Here is a 19133-nt window from a genome sequence, read left to right on the forward strand (position 1 = left end):
AAATTAATTAGAAGAAAATTAGTAATGTATTACACTTACATTGCGAGAAAGACTAAATAGTTTGTCAGTGAATAATACATCCTGCATACAGACCTACACAGATGAAATAAAAGTGCCTCAAAGAAATAACTGTTGGCTTTGATGCTATACCAGCAATTAATTTTCTGCCAAAGCCTTCAAAATTTTATTACATAAATAATCCATTCTCCTGACATTTTCTAAACAGAACTGCTCAGAAGTGAAAACTGTTGTCCTTATGCTCCCCTGAAAAGCTGCATTCACTGTATGTCTGCCCCAGTCTGTTCTACATTATTTTCTGCAGCTGAAAGATCATATCCTGCAACAGCATCACAAAAGAAAGTGGAACCAGCAGAGGTTTGCCAACCTGTATTAACTGAGGTGATAGTCTTTGCCTTCACTAGAATGCATTATAACTAGATAGTTATGAAAATATTACTTCTTTGGCATATGAGTTAGACCTATATTTGTTGAAAGTGAGCTCCTGAACTAAGCTCTGTTAGACCAGATTTTAAGGAAGCTGTTGGAAAAACTGTTTATCCCAAAACCGCCGAATGCTTAACAATGACTTCTAAATCAGCAATGCTCTTCAAGGAAATGATAAGTAATGCATTAAGAGGCCTTAAATCTCATTCCAGATAAAAATATTCTCCCTTAGCTCGTAAGTCTTGGTAGATGATGTGGGTGCATGAACTTCGGTCAGACTTTCTTCTGTATCTGATGAACATCAGCTATAATGCAACTGCTGCCCTCGGTACATGGGGTACTACTGATTGCATCACAACATCAGCAGCTGAAAATACCTGAGAGAAAGGGAAATATAATGTCTAGACAGAACAGGTAAAATACGCAGACAGAATATTGTTGCTTTCCAGTGAAGTCTTATAGGAGATACTGTGTACAGCCATGTCCAAACAGCACATTAGGCAAAGTGACGGCGTTTGATTTCCAAGGACATGAATTATTTGACTGTTAAATTATTTCCTGAAGTCTCAACGGAAACATTACTTTCTAATAGTTCTGCATCAGATTTGCCTCAGGATAGAAAAAGGGCTAGATTTAATCGTGGTGTGTGAATAGCATTGCTCCCTTCACAGTTTTTTAATTTTATCTACATTTGATAAAGCTGCTGTCCGTAAATCCAACACTTCCTTTTCACCATTACACTTTACAATTTAATTCTGGAGTTCTCCTGGCATTGGTGTCTGGAAAGAAGGAAAAGTAATAATTAGATCTAGGAGTCAAAATCTTTTTAAACAGGTTGAATTGCCCACTGTCAAGCTATCAAATTTTGCCCTTTTTTATGTCATGAGTTAACTCCTAAACTTTTTGCAAGTCAGACTCGGAATCCTCTTTTAGGTCATTCTTCTTTAACAATTATCTTGGGTCCAGGTTACAGAATTTTATATGTGAGAGGTTATTTCCTCCATTATAAAATCCTTCTTGAGATGAACCCTGAAAACCAGATAATATGTGTAAGGCAAGCAAAAGAGCAGGGATAAGACCTATGAAGAGATTTTGAACATATACTGTCATGTCCATAAAATAATTCAGGGAAAAATACAACTTGCTACTCAAATAGCAACATACATACCATTCAAATTCTGGATCAGCTGATACAAGTGAACTGACCCTCCCCTTGAATGCTTCCAGGATTGGAAGCATTTTATGCATGGTTTTGTACTTGGTTTCTAGGGAGAATCAGGCCCATAGTTTTGGATTTAAAAGAATTAACACCTATTTATATACAGATATAATATCTGTTTGTATACAAGTTGCTGAAGATGGCCAAGTACCAGGGTCAAGACATTCCCCCTCAAGCAAAGACATAAAATATGATTTTTTTTAGTGAGCAGAAATAATGTTGACTGACAGCAGAGGATATAATTATGTATGCCACCTTAAGCATCAGTGTTTGCAAAAGTAGACCTTTTATTTACTAAATATCCATGATGTTTGGTTTAGTCTCTCCGAAAAAAAGAAGGAAATCTGGCACATTCATAGTGGCACTGGCTGAATTTTAAACATGAGATTCTCAGAAGGTGAAGTCTTACCTGGAATACTCCAGGCATTTATCCATCATTACTAAGAACAGCTTCAACAGAGCAAAGAAATGGAAGAATTGATAGAATAATTAAGAGAAAAATAAGACCAAAATGGCTTAGTTTCCCAAACAGAATAAAAACTTTGAGAAGAGCGAGAAGCAAATGAAGGAGATAAATTTGTTCCCTAGTAACATGTCAGAGAGCAGAAACCAGCCACAAAACAGGCTTTGTGAAAGGTCAATGTGTCAACAGGACAAGTATGCCCAAGCTGCCCATAAATAAGTTAAAAAGAAGAGTTGAAGGTCTAGAAAAGATCCTCAGTGGGAGCAAAAATATTTACTATGAGATGGGGTTTCATTAACCTAATGGAGGCAGATGATGCAAGCATCTACAATAAGGATTTGAATTGAATGGTTCAGATCTTTCACAATACTGTGTTCCAGTTCTGGCCTTGGCTCCACAGTTCCTTCCCTTTGACCACCTCATGCAGGATACCTTTGTTTAGGTGAGAAACTAGGTGTCCACCACAAATGATATTTCATTACACAGATATGTCATGAAAGCTTGGACTAAAATAAACAAAAGTCAGGCTGTGACAGATGTGATTCAGGAAAGAATAAGCTTCTACATGTTCAGAGCGACAAGAGGTCATAGATTTTCATCATTTTCACTCACTTAGGAGGTGAAAAAGGAAAGAATAAATAGACAGTGAAGCTTCCTTTTATGTCTGATTCATTTTAGCTATATTTTCACCTCCCATCAGAAAAGAATAGAACTGGGAAGTTCCCCAGGAATCCGAGTTCAATTTCTTTTAGAATCCTCTATGTCCAAGGACAGGATGGAGATTACTTCTATCTCTGGAAATGTCAAATGTGAGATCTCAATATCAAAGATTTCTTACATGGGGCATGCTGTCCTGCTATCTGCACAGGATGACTTCAAGCAATTTATTATCTACAGGCTCATCTAAAATTTATTTTGAAAACATTAAGATGATGGGGAAGTAAGCAAACCATGTGAAGCACATCCAAACCTACCTAAATAAAATGCTTCAAGAAGCAGCTAAATCAGAATCTTGTCATATATGAGAGAAACAGAAGACTGAGGAAGAAATCCTTCAGATGCTCTATGCATAAATCAATTAATTATTTTGGCTGTGCTTTTTCAATGTTTCCTCTTCGGTCCCATTCAGCTTTATTGCCTGATCAAGAAGGACAAATCTTCTGGCCATAATGAAATCTATTGGGGGAAAAAAACCTGAAGCTGAGGTAGAGCCAATGCACTTCACGTAGATTGCTAATTGCAGAGACTAAATCCCTGCTTACCCAACACCAGTGATCACTTGCCTGTAAAAGCTCATGATTCAGACCCTGAGAAGAACAACAGCCTTTTTCATACATGGGGATGAGAAACATTCTCAATGCAAAGAGCAGTCAGTGCCGTGAGGAGCACTGAGTAAGAGGAAAAATAAGATGTGTGTTGTTCTGCAGCTCTGATGATGTGAACTCGATTTCTTCAGTGGGTTTTTTTTTTTTGGTGATATTGAGAGGTTTTTAGGGGGAAACTGCCTCCCGCCTGTAAAGTCCAGTTTGTGTCTTTACAGTGGAATTACTAAATTAACTGAAGTTACCACAAACTTCAGTAAGACATCTGTAATACTCACTCATAAATATAATAGGACTTTAAAGATAGATGTAACTTGAAGGAGAGAAAAAACAAACCAAACCAAACCAAAACAAAACAATCAGTTCCTTTTAGAATCGAAACATTCAAAACACAAATAAAGAACAAACAGAATATTTAAACCTCAGCCTCTCCCCACCTTCCCAGGTAAATATTTCCTCAAAATCTGGGAAATTGCTATGGACTTAAAGTGGAAAGAGGCCTTGCTGCATTATTTCTAGGCTTTAGTTTAGATTCAGAGAATTTTAATAACTTGGCTAAATCTTATTTCTATTAATATAATTCTCCCATCTATCACCAAATAGAAAGGATATTTCCCAGAGGATACAGAGCCCCAAAAGATAAGAATCAAATCTACATTTCCATAACAAATACCTACATAATTAAATTTTCTCTATTTTTAAGGTTTTGTAGTGCAATACAAACAGATATAGGTGTAGGTGGCTTACTTTGGTTTTGGGATACAGAACTGAACTTTGCAATATGAAAAAAATTTAACTTCACTTCTAATTTGAGTACTTCTGTACTTGACCAGAAGAGGTGGTTAACCATTCAGTAATTTTTTTATACGTTTATGTTCAAAATGCACTATTTTATGCTTTTAAATTTTCTTCCATTACAATGAAAGTGACTTCAAATTAAATGTGGGAGGTATAAAAAAATTCCACTCTACCCAACATCAAAAAGAATATCAAATTATTGATCTGTAGACAGAAGGAAATTAAATATGGGATCCCCTTTTCATTTAAAAGAAAATAACTGCAACAACTCTGCAAAAGTTCACAGAAGAAATAGATTAAAAATGTTGGCATAAAATCAACTACTGTCTTGAATATATTTTCTGCAGGAGTTTTATTTACAGAACACCACAAATATAAGGATTTGTCAGAAATGTAAAGACTTAACTTTCTTTATTCACTTTTGTGCATAGACAGTCACAGAGACATTTCATAGTTCTGACAGCCAAAATTATGACTTCATCCATGAAAACAAAATTGTTTTCAGTGATATATCATCTTAATATATTTTGCTTCTGGAAGTTTCTTCTTGGATTTCTTGAAAACATCTCTGTATTTTGTCAGAAGTCAGTTTGGACAAAAATCAATCAATACTTTTTCCATGGAGAGTTAAAAAATAATTTTTTTCGACTCTGAGGCCTGAGTTGTATTAATCTGGCACATTTTACCTCTATTAAATATTCATGAAGGCTCAAATCAAACTTGTCACTTCAGTGTAAACTATTTACATCCGTGTAATTGTGTTTTTACCTGCATATAGTGCCAGTCCACAGACAGCTTGGTCTACAAAGAAAATAAAGAATGAGATCAAAGAGACAAGGGCCTTATAGGTGTCCAAGTAACAAGAAATTCAGAGGTAGAGACTTGAGGATTAATCATAAAGATTAGTTTTAGCTTAACGCAGCTAACCAGTTCTCTCATCTCTGACAGAAAGCAGGATTATTTCTTTTATTTACAGCAGGTGGAAGGAAAGGTGACCATCTTTTAGCTAAATTTTCCTTTCTAAATATTTACTGTCCCTGTATGATTTAGGCAAGTGGCAACACACCACGCACATGGATCACCACGCTCCCAGAGCACAGGTACAGGGATTGAGTCCATTGCCAAAACACATCACAGGCTGTGTTCTTAGACCTGCATAAAATTCTGGTTTCATCCGTGGCAGTCTTTTCCCTTCAGTTTTCAATTCTTGGACATATACACTTTAAGCTGCGTATTACTTGGTAATTTGAGAGAAAAAAAAAAAAAAAGAGCCTTAAAGAGCCTTAAAAGGATTGTGGATATTCAGACAACAAAAGCTTGAACACGGGATCTTAAAGACATGGAATAACCCTGATTGGAAGAGATGTTGGCAGCTCATTTAGTCCAAACTTCTGCTCATAACAGGGCCAGCCAAATGATTAGACACAGTTGCTCCAGACTTCAACCAGTCATGCCTTGAAAAATCTCGGAGAATATACAATCCTTTTGAGCAATTGGTTCCACTATTCCAATGCCCTAAGGTCGAAAAAGCTTTCCTTGAGTCAAAATTTGAACATCTCATGTTTAAATTTATACCTGTTGTCTCTTGCTCTCCCAGGGCATACGTGTCTTCCCGCATGCTCAACTGTATGAAAATATAAGTAGAATACTGTTTTCCAACACTGACAATGTGGTTGTACTGAAGTGAATTACTTCCGATGAAAGTACAAAAAATATGCTTTTAAATTGCAGATTCTTGCAAGTGGTTTCATTAGCAGCTAGTTTAATAAAACTAATGGAAAGATTAACCAACCCATTGTTCCATTGTTTCCATTCCCACCTCTCATACATGCTTTTCCAGCTTTACAACCCTCTCACTGAAAGAAAAGAAACAAATGGGAATCGAAGAAAAATTTGAAATGAAAATAAGTAAAAATACATCAAAAATTTAGAATTTTCAGTTGAAAAATTGAAACAGCTTCAGGACATCTTTTACATATTTATTGTTTTTCAATTCCAATATAGGTCACATTTTTCATCACTACTAAATTTATTAAGTGGAAAAAGTTGTAAGTTCTAGTCTAACATATTTAGTTTTTCTTATGCAAGAAATTTCTTGCATCTGCAGAATTTCTTGAAACTCTAAAAACTTCTGCTTATTTATTTGGTCAAGAGTACCAGGAAAAAACCTCTTGTACAGTTCTACCCACCTTGATTACTGGTAAAGAAAATCCAAACACAAAGAAACTCACAAAATATAAGAAAACGCTTGAATATAAGACAGGGCATCAATTCTGGTTCTGTTAATTATGACAGATATTTGGATATAAAATTTTGTTAGTTGAACAGATTTATCATGAAATAATTTCTAGGCAAAGGCCAACATTTTCAAATGTCAGTACCCAAAAATCCATCTCCAGGCACACAATTAAACAAGACAGAATTTTCCACTGTACATCTGCGTAATTTTAACTATTCTATGAAAACCTCGTGAGTCCCAAACAAGTTTATCTTTATATTGCATCCATGTATAATGCCAAGATCTTGAGAGGCTTCAGGTTTTGAGGGGAAGGATTCCAAGAAAACATTTCTCCAGATAAATTCCCTGCTTGACCATGGATATTAAACAACTCTCAGCTATCTTCATACCAGATTACATCCTGTTCTTCACAACACAGGAGACAATAAATGGTTGAGAATTACTGAGAAATAAATATACAAACGAGATAGAAAGTTTGGTTTTGTGGATGGTGACTAACATATTAGGGAAATTAGGTTAGTATATAAAAAAACAGTAATTTATTTTAAAACCACCTTTTCTGATACAAATTACTAAGAGTATAAGAATGTTATTCTTCCTTACTTCTACAGAAAGCAGGCTTTCCTGGTTTTCTATTTTTTTTCCATTCATCTGAATCAAGGCAGTACAAATATCACTCAGACAATTGGAAGCAATGGTGTCGATTTTTACATGAAATTCTTTTGCTTATGTACAATGATGTTTTGGACAACAACGTTGGAGCACATTTGAGCAGACACGCACAAGTCTTTACAGAAGCGAAGTTGAGATATTAAATGTACATCACAAATTTAGAAGCAAGCAGCTGGCTGACAAATCTTTCCTCTGATGATTCCCGTCTTGTTAGCTTTTTTGTAAGTCTCCCAAGAGTTTCTTTAGCTGCACCATGTGATACTTCACTACTGCTGTTTTCTGCTCTTGCAGCAAAACCTACCATTTCATCGTAAACAAATAGTGTTAACACTTGTGATGCTTAATGTTTTGTCAGTTTGCTCAGCAAGTGTGAAGAAAATGCAAACACTTCCAAGCCTTTTTTCGTGCTGTCAGACTGCACTGAGTGGAGGAGATCTCCCAAATGGATGGTATTGTGTGCTGCATTCAGATCATTTGCTAAAAAATTAAGAGTTGACACTCATGCGATTCTTAAAACAACCAATACCTGGTTACTAAAACTTTTTTTTTCTATCTGGAGCAAATACACATTTTTCTTCACAAGAAGCTTATAGGCTATGGATATTTTTTTTTTTTAGCTATGACAGGCTTGCTTCCCAGAATGGCTTGCCTTACTTTCATTTCTGTGAGTGGCTTTCTAGATATTCCAATGCAGAATTTCTGTACACATGCTTTATTTTATATTTTAATATGCAAATGTGCACATTACCTACCCAAGTAAATATGTTTTTCAAGACCCAAATTTTTCATCAATATTTATATCCTTCATCACTTTGTGTAATTAGTCCTTTTTCAGGAGGGGAATGGAAAACTACATCTGGATGTCATGTTTTGCAAAATACAGATTTTTTTTCTTCTTGCATTGGTTCTATTTATACATCACTCTTATAACAAGAAAAAGCTAGTTTTATCAGATTAATCATTAACAACAGATAAATTATCCAACTGTAATAACTTCTATTACCTTCAATAAACGTGTGCAGCCTTAGGAAAAGCTGATATGCACAATTCGTACTATGCAGACTGACACGATTTAGGGGTTTAAGGGCTCAAAGAAGTAATCCTGAAGCTTACTGTCCCCTTGGTTTTGAAGGTGTTTGAGGTGCATTAAAACACAGAAAACATAAAGTTCAACGTATTTAACAGGTATCTAGTGCTTTTTGACAAGGCCTCTGATATTCACGCTGGCCTCCAGCTGCTTAATCCAGAAGGCTACGTGTTTCCATAGAACATAATCTCCAAACCCTGTGCAGCTGTCTCAGATACTCCATTGCATCTCAAATGGCAAGTGATGCTTATTTTCAAGCGACTGAATCAAGCCAGTAATAATGATCTGGTACAGCTGCGATTTTATAACTAATTTAAAGCTGTAAACGAGATGCAAGATAGCATGTTGCTCTAGTTGGTGTGAGAGACAAAAGGAGTTCTCATCCCTGGGGTTGTCCACGTGTGAATGGCCAAGTGTGGTATTTGGGCCTTGAGGGAACGTGTCTGTGGTTGGTTTTTTAAAGTCTGTTTGGCAACTTTGCAGTTTAGGGGCTTGATTTTGATACCCTTTCTCATTTCCTAGACTTTTATACTGTTGGGTTGGTCTGTTAAGACAAGGAGGTTACAAAAAAGGTTTTACAAGAGAAAAAAAAAAAACAAAAAAAATTAATGCACAGGTAAACTTAATTTCTTGTTTTATACTGGACTTCTGGTTTGTATGGTTTTTTTCTGCTTCAAGATGATTTTTAAACAGACTTAGACATCCCTTTATATAACATTGTCAGTTTGAACCAGATTTATTTGTCCAATGAAGTGCGTTTTATCAGAACATTCATTACCCTTTTTGAGCATAGTGGAGTCAAGGATCAGAAAGCAATTTTCCTTATTTCCTGTTCTCAAAACCATGATTTTTTTTTTTTTAGTGAGGTTAAGCAGTGCTTTTTCAAATTCCCTGTGCTTGATGTGTCATCTATCGATGAGTCAAGCCTGTTATGCTGGAACTCTGAATACAAGAATTGTCCCTCACTTTGAAAACTTTTAAAAGGAATGCTTTTTTGTTTCTATAGGGGAACTTGAAATAGGCTTTCCTTTTATTTGTAGACGTCATGGCCGTACACATTGATACAAGGTGTTGACTCTGTATGCAGGCTCTTCAAATATTCATGCTTGCACCATGATCGCATTGCCTAACCAGCTCTTTTTTGAAAGGCTAAAGCTACTACATCAACATGAACAGACTGGAATTTCTTTGCATTTTTAGAAACATCTGCTCTACATGTCACTGTGTAACGTATCTATATATTTACTGTAAAAGAAATTAAGGTGTCACTTTGCTGCCAAAAACTTAAGCATGTACAGGACAGCACTATTTTTGACACACTGCAGATGGAGTGCTTTAAAAAGGACAGTTTAGCCTTTGCAGCCACATATAATGGATGTATAACCAGATAAAAACAACTCCATGGAGTGAATGTTTAGTCTGCCTTTCTGCTTTTCACTAAATTTTACTTCTAACAGCTGCTTTCTAGTTCACATGAAAATACTACTGATAATTGCGGGAAGAGCTTTGCATCTAAAACATGAATCATGTTTTTCTTACTGACCAGCCTAGCCCCTTCTGTAATATAAGGGAGTTTGAATTCACAGGTCCAAATTCCCAGGATAATATTTTCATGAGACAATGACAGGTTGGCTGTCATTTAAGACTTTTACTGTGAAACTGTGCAATTGTGTAAAGGAGCATATAATATTCACAGGGAGAGAAGAAAAAAGCAGGAGGATGAGACACTACATAGTGATTACAAATTTTAGCTACTGCACTTGTAATTTCTAAAAGCTCTTACATCCTTTATCTTGTTTAGAGGATAAAAGAACAGTGAAGAACACTGGAAAGCCTATGGAAATATTCAAGAACTGGCATGCATCAGGAGACTCTGGAAAAGAAGAGCAGGAGGGGAAGATTTGTCAGCCTCCCAAAATACCCATTTCATCACTACAGAAGAGGCAGTGGTGAAAATGAGGTATTTTTGGTTTTGCCTGACCCACCTCTTAATATCTCACACTCTGCCTCTTCTCCATGAACATACTTTGCTGGACATTTTTGTTCTTGGGATAGTCCAATTGCAAGAGGAACTGCTGGTCTCACTTAAATTTATGTTATTATTTTTAATTAATCTGTTAAACTAAATTGTCACTGAAAAGAACATATCTATTTAGCAGCATCTGAAAAGTTGAATTGATTCAAGAGATGGTCCACAATATCTAAAAAAATAAATCTTAATCTCAAAGTTTGAGAATGTATATGTAGCCACCACTGTAAAGTATATTACAGTAAGTAGCTAAATATCAAAATGACTCTTATTTGGAGGAGAATTCTTAAGAAGGAAAGAGAGAGATCTCTGCATGGAGATTCTCCTGCCCTCTTTTACTTTCATAGCTACAAGTAAGAGCCAAAGATCAATCTAGTTTTAAACATTCTTTTCCTAAAAGCTCCTTCTGATCCGTCCACATTCACTTATTGTGTCCAATACACAGAAAGTGAGAGTGAAAGGCTATTGATGTTTCAGCAAAGGTTAGAAAAACCCTTCTGAGGTGAGTCCCTGACCATTCCCTTTCACTGTGCCTTGGTTCTCACTGTGGGAGGTCTCACTGACCACAAACTGGACTCTGCCTGGAGGAGGCAATGCAGGAGCTCACTTGCCACACTCAGCTGCAGAGGGGCAGGCAGCAGCCCATGGGACTAGACTAGAGCTGGTCTGAAGAAAAGCCATTCCACCACAATGTAACAGGTTATCAGGCCCTCAGCACCAGCTATTTCTCTCTGCAGACCCATTCCTATCTATCCACCTGCTAATGCAGAAGTAGCTCCACTGCCTGCCAACTGTATGTGGAGCGCCGTGACTGGCACTTCCTGCATATGCTCGTTCTTTTTGTCCCTCTTGCAAAATCCAGGCGGAGAAGTTGATGCTAAATAGCACAAGACATTCTCTCTCTTCAGTGCCTGAGCAATCTGTCTCTGTGGTCTTCCCAACCTCCATGAGCCCAAGGGTTTGGAAAATAAAAATATCAACCAAACCCAACTAAATCAAATTGTACAGAATAAAGCAGAGCCAGAGCTCCGGCTGTCCCTCATCATTCAGAAGCACAGTACTGTGATATGTGAAAAAATAAATGCTTCTCACAACTGACAATTTTTTACTTTCGTTTTTCTTTCAATAAATAATATTGAGTTTGCGTAGATGCTTTTTAAGATGAAGAAGAATGAAGCAAAATTAAGTGGTATTGAACACCAAAACGTCACTTTAGCTAAGCAGCAGGATGTTTAGATCTTTGCTGAAAGCTTATCTGAACTACTGGAAGCTCCTTGACTCTGCAAAATCATGCAATACCTTTTAAAGCAGGTCAAATATCAGGTACTTCAGCTGCCAGGAGTTTCCCATCAGCAAAAAGAGAGGATGGGGAAGAAAGAAGCTCTTGCATCTTTCCCGAACCTAGGAAAGGCTGGTGCTACAGTCAGGTGACAGTTAGGGGGATTGGATATTGTTTTGCATAAATTTTCCTTCTGTCAAATTTAATTATATACCATTTTTTTAAAAAATATGAATAGATTCTGTTGTTTTTAAGCAGAACCTGTGCCTAGATTCAAAAGTATTCTGCAAATGCAGTGTCATGCATGCTTATGAAAATCCTCATGGAAAATTATGTGTATAGAATATATAATTACATGTACACATGCAGATTATTTCCACCGCTTTCATGGACACATCCCTAAGTGTTTGCAGGAAAAATCATAATATTTGGACATCATTTATTAGATGGACAATTATACAAATTGTATATTTGTATTTCAAATGAGTCCCATATTTTTTCTACATTCCGTGTAATATTTGATCAACTCATTAAGAAACATGAAGATTAAAATTCAGGAGTGTCTGGATGCATGCCTGTTACACTTAATTAGTGATTGCTGGAAAAAGAATCTGAGAATTATCATACTGCATAATGACAAAGATCTACACAGCAATAAAAATATTCTGCACAGTGTTTTAATTTGATTCACTGTCTTTGGTAAACTTAAACAGGTGAAGCAAAATGCAGCATTTTGCACTATGTCAGGGTTTAATTTTACAGTTTTATTTATAAATGTTACAAGTCATTTAAAGAAAGGAACAATTGTCATAGTAGAAAGGTGCAATATTACAGATTTTTTACAGCCATGCTGTAATGGCTTCAGTGTATATTAAATATTTAAACATGCATAACACACATTAAAAAATTGACAGAGCTGCAGAGGACAGAAATGCAGCACTTTGGATATAAAGATTTCAGATACAATACAGGGCATGAAAGCAAAGTAACTGAGTAAGTGTGAATCATTCTGCTAAGATGCTGAGAATGTTCAAAGGGTTAAGGATGGCAAATCACATTTTGTTGCTATGTGCAGCAGGGATAAAAATCTACTGGAACCCCCTTTAATAGGTGAAAGGTGGTCTGAGCCAAAACGCACACACTGACGTCCAACCCTTCCCCAGAGAATCAATGATGTTTTTTTGTGTGTGATCAATGTAATATTCCACAGCTAAATTTAGGGACTCTGCATCCTATGAAAATGGCACCTCTCTATGACTAATTAACAATAAAAAATTGTGGTTATCTACAGGTTTAATTATTGAATCTACAAGGTTTTGATTAACTTAAATCTTTTTACTAGGGACAAAAAAGTATATAGGGAAGCAAAAAAGCATTTCTAATGCTGTTTATTCAGAAGGGATTCTGTAATTTTCCCTAGTCAGCTTGTAAGATTACACCATCTTTGCTGTTAACTTCCCTAACCCAAGCAAGATACAGTGTGAGACAGACTGCTAATAATTTTCACTGTCTCAGTGTACTATTTGGTTAAATCATAAACTATGTCTACAGAGCTGCTTCTTTTTATTTTGGAATTTTTAAAGACTTTTAGTAGTAGAGAGATCATAAGATTCAGAGTTTGATTTTGATGTGTTAGAAGAAAGCTAAAAAGTTGAAAACAGACACCTGGTTTCAGGCATATTTTACTAAGCAAACAAACCTCTACATCCAGGTTCACTCTCTCTTCTGTACTGGTACTGCATCTGCATGTTTACAAGTCGTGGGGTGATTGATACCTGTTGGTCAACCAAAGTCAGAGGGAATTCTGTTTGATATCAGGGGGGCCAGATTTCACCTTTAATTATTCATTTAGCACACAGGCTGGAGTATTTGCAGTGATGTTGTAGATGGGTACTGTGTAAAGGATGAAACAGGAAAAAAATACTCTCACCGTAGAAGCTCTTCCAGGAGCCATGACCACTATGAGCCCTCTCTTCTCCAAGCACTCTGAAGATTCTGCTTATATGCTATTTCTCTTTCTAAAAGTGCATAACAAAAATCATTTAAATGAAGATTTAAAGGAAAAACAGACCTGAAACTGAGGGAATAAGAAAGAGTTCAGTTCTCGCCTCTGACACTAGATTGTTCTAAAATCATAAGCAAACCCATATGCCTTAATTTAGAAATAAGAGAAATTAACACATGAGGAGATTTCTGAGAGTCTTACAATTCATACCAGACTTAAAAAAACACCCTATGAAAGTCTACTTTTGGAAATGTATTCTGCACTCTTCTTTGCATTTTTCTTAACCTTATCCCCCACTTGTAAGATGGAAAAATGAAGATACACTATAAAAATTAATATTTAAATATCGGGTATTGTTCTTAGTATCACAAATGTTGTTGTGCATTCAAATATTTTAAGGGCAGGTGTCGAGAGAATGGGATCAGACTTAGATGATCTCCAGAGGTCCCTTCCAACCCCAGACATTCTGTGATTTGGCGATTCTCTAATATTTAATCTATTGCTGTAGTAATTACCATATCAAACAGAAGTTCATTAGGGATAAATGTCATATGATGTAGGGATTATTTTGGAATAGTTTTTATGTTAAGCTTACATTCAAAAGCATTTTTTTAGGAAGAAGCCTATGCTAGCAAATAGAACAAATTTTCGAGAACCAGTTAACCTATATGTAGGCAAAGAAAATGATAGTTTGTCCAAGACCTGCAGAAAAATTCTATTTTTATGATTCCAGGGTGCCCTTGAGGTTCAGGCAGAGAATTCAGAACCTCACCCCCAAACAGAGAAGTTTGTAGTATTATCATTAAACCAACAAGAGAAATATATTGGTCAATAACAGTTAGGCTTGCACTTTTCACTATTGCCAAGTAAGTAACACGTGGGCAACTCAGCTAGCAAATGTCATGGAATCAGTTATTTGCTCCAAATTTTGACCAGGGATTAGAAGAGCCTATGCACAGATTCACAGACACAGTATCACAGCTCTTCAGTGACACTTTTAGAGTCCTAATGCTAACGGTACTTTATGATTTATCTGTATTTATCTACAATTATAGGCTATGTTCTGATACCATCATCCCATACATACAGACCTCTCCAGCTGTTACATGCTCCCTTTTACCCGCTGTGCTTTGGATGAAAGACAAAAGTTTAGGTAAATGTTTATATTATCACAAAAATATGGATCTTATGATCTTATTAGGTAGGTGTGAAGAATGAAACGTTGAAAACATTCTCCTATTGCAATGGACAATCAAATGCCTTCTTAGACCACTCAGCTCTGCTTGCCTAGAGAAGGCAAGAGGTGCAGATGTCAGGATGGTTGTGATCCCGTCTAATCTCTGCTGAGAAGTGTGAGGACTCATTGTCACCAGCTTTCTCCACCATGCTTCCTCACAGACAGGGTCCAGATACCAACATTTCTCTATAAATAAAGTTTCAGGGCCATTTTACAACCACATGCCCTTCTGATGGAAAAAAACCCAAGAGAGTCATTCCTATATCCCCATTCATACAGTACAAATAAAAAAAAAAAGAATTCTGGTTTGTTTCATGAAGAAAGAACATTCACAGAACTCAGTTCATACCCCCTCTCTGTAGAGTGTTTTCGATTAAATTTTAAGACAAACTGTAGGGACTAAAAGGCACAGAAGCCTCAGTGTTTAGAGGGAGCAAACACTGTTAATGTCACTACCTCCAAGGGGTTACTGATCACTGTGAACTTTTGATTATCACACTGTAAAATAAAGAAGACATTTCTATTTCACTTGAACATGCTTGGGTTTTTTAAGTCCTGTGCACAAAATAGGATACAGTCAAATTTTATTGAAGGTCAGGTTTGTCTAATTGGGAATGCCCACTGCAATTTAACCTATTAAATTGATATATTCTACCAATGATAGGCAAAAAAGCACCCAAACTCAACTCAACTCCTCAAAAGTCCCAAACCATTAAAAATATATTAAAAATCTTGCCAGGCCTGTTATGATCCCAGATCATATGCTAGGGAAGTTAGACACTTCTCTGTCTCTAGTAGAGTTACTATGAGGGAAAGAATGAAGACCAGAGGGACAAATGGAAAACTCGTTTTGGAAACTAAGAGACTCAACTCCATTCTAAGAAAAAAAGAAGGCTGTGAGTGGTAGACCTACCAGAACATCTCCAGTTGAAACACTGGAAGACAGCACTTTCATCTGATAACTTGCTGGAAGTTTCTAGCTGGCAGTATTTGGGCTGTATTTAGTCTGCTCTCAACTGTGGTTCTTGCAATACACAACGATAAAGGCTGACATAATGAAAGCAAAATTAAGTAAACTGCAAACCCTGTGTGCATTTTTTTTTCAGGTGTTTACTCATTCAATGCCCTCGCAGGCCCAAATGATGGCCCATTATTCCCAAGAGTGCTCTATTTCAAATCAGTGACACAGAAACAGGGAAAGGTTACTCAAACTGTGCAGAACCTGGTTTTGAAGCAAATTATTCTTCCATATGTTCAATATCTTTAGAAGAAAATAGTCCAGGCAGGCCTATCTATTTATGTTTAACATTTTGGAAACAATTTTGAATCCAACTGAAGTAACAGGTGACTGCATTAAGAGGAGCAAAAGACCGAACAACCAAACACGATCACAAGCTATTTTTCAGATGACTCTGCCTTGCATGTTCCTGTCAAAACCTGGGCAGACTTCAGGGGATGTATTATGTCTGTATAGAGAGCAAGGATCTTGTCCACTGGAATAATGCTTTATCTGAAGCAGATAGGAATATGTGGGCTGAAAATTGAAATAGTTGAAAAGTGGAAAACTGAAGGACAGCAGAGGTAGGTAACTTCCAAGGTCACAGGCAACAAGCTTCTGGCGGAGGTGGAAGGCTTTTTAATCACTGAACAACAGACAGTAAGGAGAATATCTGTCTATGTAGTATGAGGAAATATTTGTTTTGCCTTTGCAGTTCATTTTTTTTTTGTCTCTGCAGTGCTGTGGGCTCACTGCTCTACCCTGGGCTTCCATACTGCTAACAGGAAAAATCCGTCATGAAAATAGACCAGCTGCTGGCACAAAACCAATAACACCTCCTCTCTTTTCACAGGTGATACAATCCACTCTTCCTTTTCTCAGATTAGTTTTTCTAAATGCATTCCATTTCCATTTAATAGATTCAATGGAAAACTACGTAAGTCTTGCATAAACAATACTTTTAAACAGTCATAGAAATGTCACTTTTATTTTTCCCTCAAGACAAGTGGTTTCCCTAGCGTGCATAAACTTTCTAGAAGACGAACTTCAGACTTGCTTTTAGGATCTCTGGAAAACAGTGAAGAGACACTTTTGAATGTCAGGGAACCTTAGTCACATGATTAGTAATAGCCAGGAAATTTCATGATTTGAACAGTTTCCTGACCTAGAGTCAAAATTAATGTGCCCATAGAAGATGAGAGTACAACATCACATTCAGAAATTAATACTTTCTCATCAATTCTCAGGAATATGAGATTTAGGGCAGTCACCAGGCAGCTTTTTGTCAGCAACTACACAGCACCTATATGAATGCATGATGCATCTTTGCTCCTATATTCTGAGAATCCCTTTCCCACCCTTCCTCAACATTTCCTTTTCTGAAAGACTGAGAGGCAGAAGGAATTCTGCAGAACATTTTTGGCCATGGGGACACAACCAATTTGGCCTTGTACCTGCATCACACTGCTAACACAAAAAAACCCACTGTTACTGACCAAATGTCATTTGTGGCTTGCAGAGTGTAAGTGCAATTCCGTGTTAACAGCACACAATTACTTGTTCCTGGCTTCATTATCTGTTGATGCTAACGATGTATGGATTGCCCAGTATATGACAGTTCTTCCCTTGAAGGACACTCCTGTAAATAAATTAAGTGAAATGCAAATAAAAAGCCCCAAGCCTAAAACAGTTTGTGAAAGGCTGCTTGTAAGTGTTCTGTTCGTACTTTTCTCACTGCAGGCAACCAGGGTGTGAAGCAGGTAAGAAGTCAAGCAAGCTCTTGACGTCAGTTATTCCTCATTTGGAACAATTTTAAACAATCTTTGACTTATGTTCATATGCTGATCATTGATTAAGCCCCAGGGATGTTTCCTCTGGTGTTTCTTTGCCTTTATTACTATAAACAATGTAGTACTTTTCCAAACCACTTAGTTTCAGACTCTATGAATGGTCTGTTAATAAATGCATCCTTATATTTTTTGTTTCTCATTAATACCTAGAAGACAGCTGATTTTCTGACAAGCTCAGAGTCTCTGAAACACTCATCATTATCAGCAATAAGTCATGTTTATTTCTTAGTTGCACTCGAACATTAGAATTTATGCACAAAGAGTATTTAATTCCTCTAACAGAATGATCAATTTTTGTATTTCTCCATAGAGTTACACATTACTCACTTGGCATTTTCAGTTAAATGAATGCGTTCACTTAAAATAAATAGTAAGGAAAAAACAATAGCAGACATAGAGGCTTAATAATCAAGTAGCATGCTTATAGCCATAACTAAGGGACTTCTGATGTTATAAGAACCCACTGATACCTGCTTTTAGGTACACAGCACATACAGTGGTTTTAGACAGAATTAATTTCTCCCAGTGTCTTTTATTAAAAGCAAAGGAAGGCTCCAGTTCACAGATAACCTGTGAGTTATCATTTCAGCTGTTTTCAGGAAATATTGCATGTGAGTACTTGGATTTCATGTTTCTTCATAGCAGGGGACCCAGTGATATGGACTGCTCAAGTTTTCTTTTCAGTCTTTCTCCCCACAGTTTTCAAAAGCCACTGATGTGTCTTGCTACCACCCACCGAAAGCCTAAACTTGCCTGATGACAATTGTTTTTCAGGGCAAAGTCACTGCAATAAGTGCTGCATCTCAACAGATAGAAGTCTGAGAGCTTTCTCAGAGGACCTGTGGACACTGAACTACTAAGGTTAGAGGTAGGTCAGCTCCTGCACTTGAGATGTGTTGTATTGTGTGCTGAAGCTGAACTTGGACATGTCAGTTCAGCAAAGATGGGAAACTGATACAATGACTGATATAAAAGAACTCCACACCAAGCAGGAAAAGTGTTCCTCTCCTTCCCATCTCTGGTTAGAGTCAGGAACAGTTCTCCTTTCAGGCTAGCACTGCTCCAGAGCATGGCAGAGCAGATGCTTGGCTTCTGAGGGGAGGTGAGAATAGTATTCCCAAAGCTGGGGGTGGCAGGAAGGGAGCAGGTCTGAAATAGCAGAAATTAGAGGTTAGTTGGTTTGCCCCTCTGTTTGTAAGCTACCAGACTATCAACCTTATTCTTCTGATTTCTAATTTATTACCATTCTTCACAGAAAGCATGTAATGTTGGGGTGAGTTTTTTGGGTTTTGTTTTGGGGTTTTTTATTTGTTTGTTTGCTTGTTGTGGGGTTCACTACTGAGACTAGTGCAATGCAGAGCACTGCACAACTACAACCTAGCAGACTGGCAGTTTCATATTTCTGTGGTCAGGTCATACAGTAACATGATCAATCTATTATCAGCTAGGCCTGAACCTTTCATGAGGATCGTGAAACACAATGTTTATATTC

At 36.9% G+C, this 19133-nt stretch overlaps 1 long non-coding RNA gene across 1 annotated transcript in view; it reads left to right on the forward strand.

The window, feature by feature from the left end:
• Positions 1-18510, forward strand: part of LOC135416759 (uncharacterized) — a 111359-nt gene extending 92849 nt beyond the window's left edge. The window contains exons 3-4 of the long non-coding RNA XR_010431704.1: positions 16531-16644; positions 18416-18510. This is a non-coding gene — a long non-coding RNA (uncharacterized LOC135416759). The remainder of the gene's footprint in view (positions 1-16530; positions 16645-18415) is intronic.
• The last annotated feature ends 623 nt before the right edge of the window (positions 18511-19133 follow it).

This window comes from Pseudopipra pipra, chromosome 6, assembly GCF_036250125.1.
Source record: "Pseudopipra pipra isolate bDixPip1 chromosome 6, bDixPip1.hap1, whole genome shotgun sequence".
In the NCBI taxonomy this organism is placed as follows: Eukaryota; Metazoa; Chordata; class Aves; order Passeriformes; family Pipridae; genus Pseudopipra; species Pseudopipra pipra.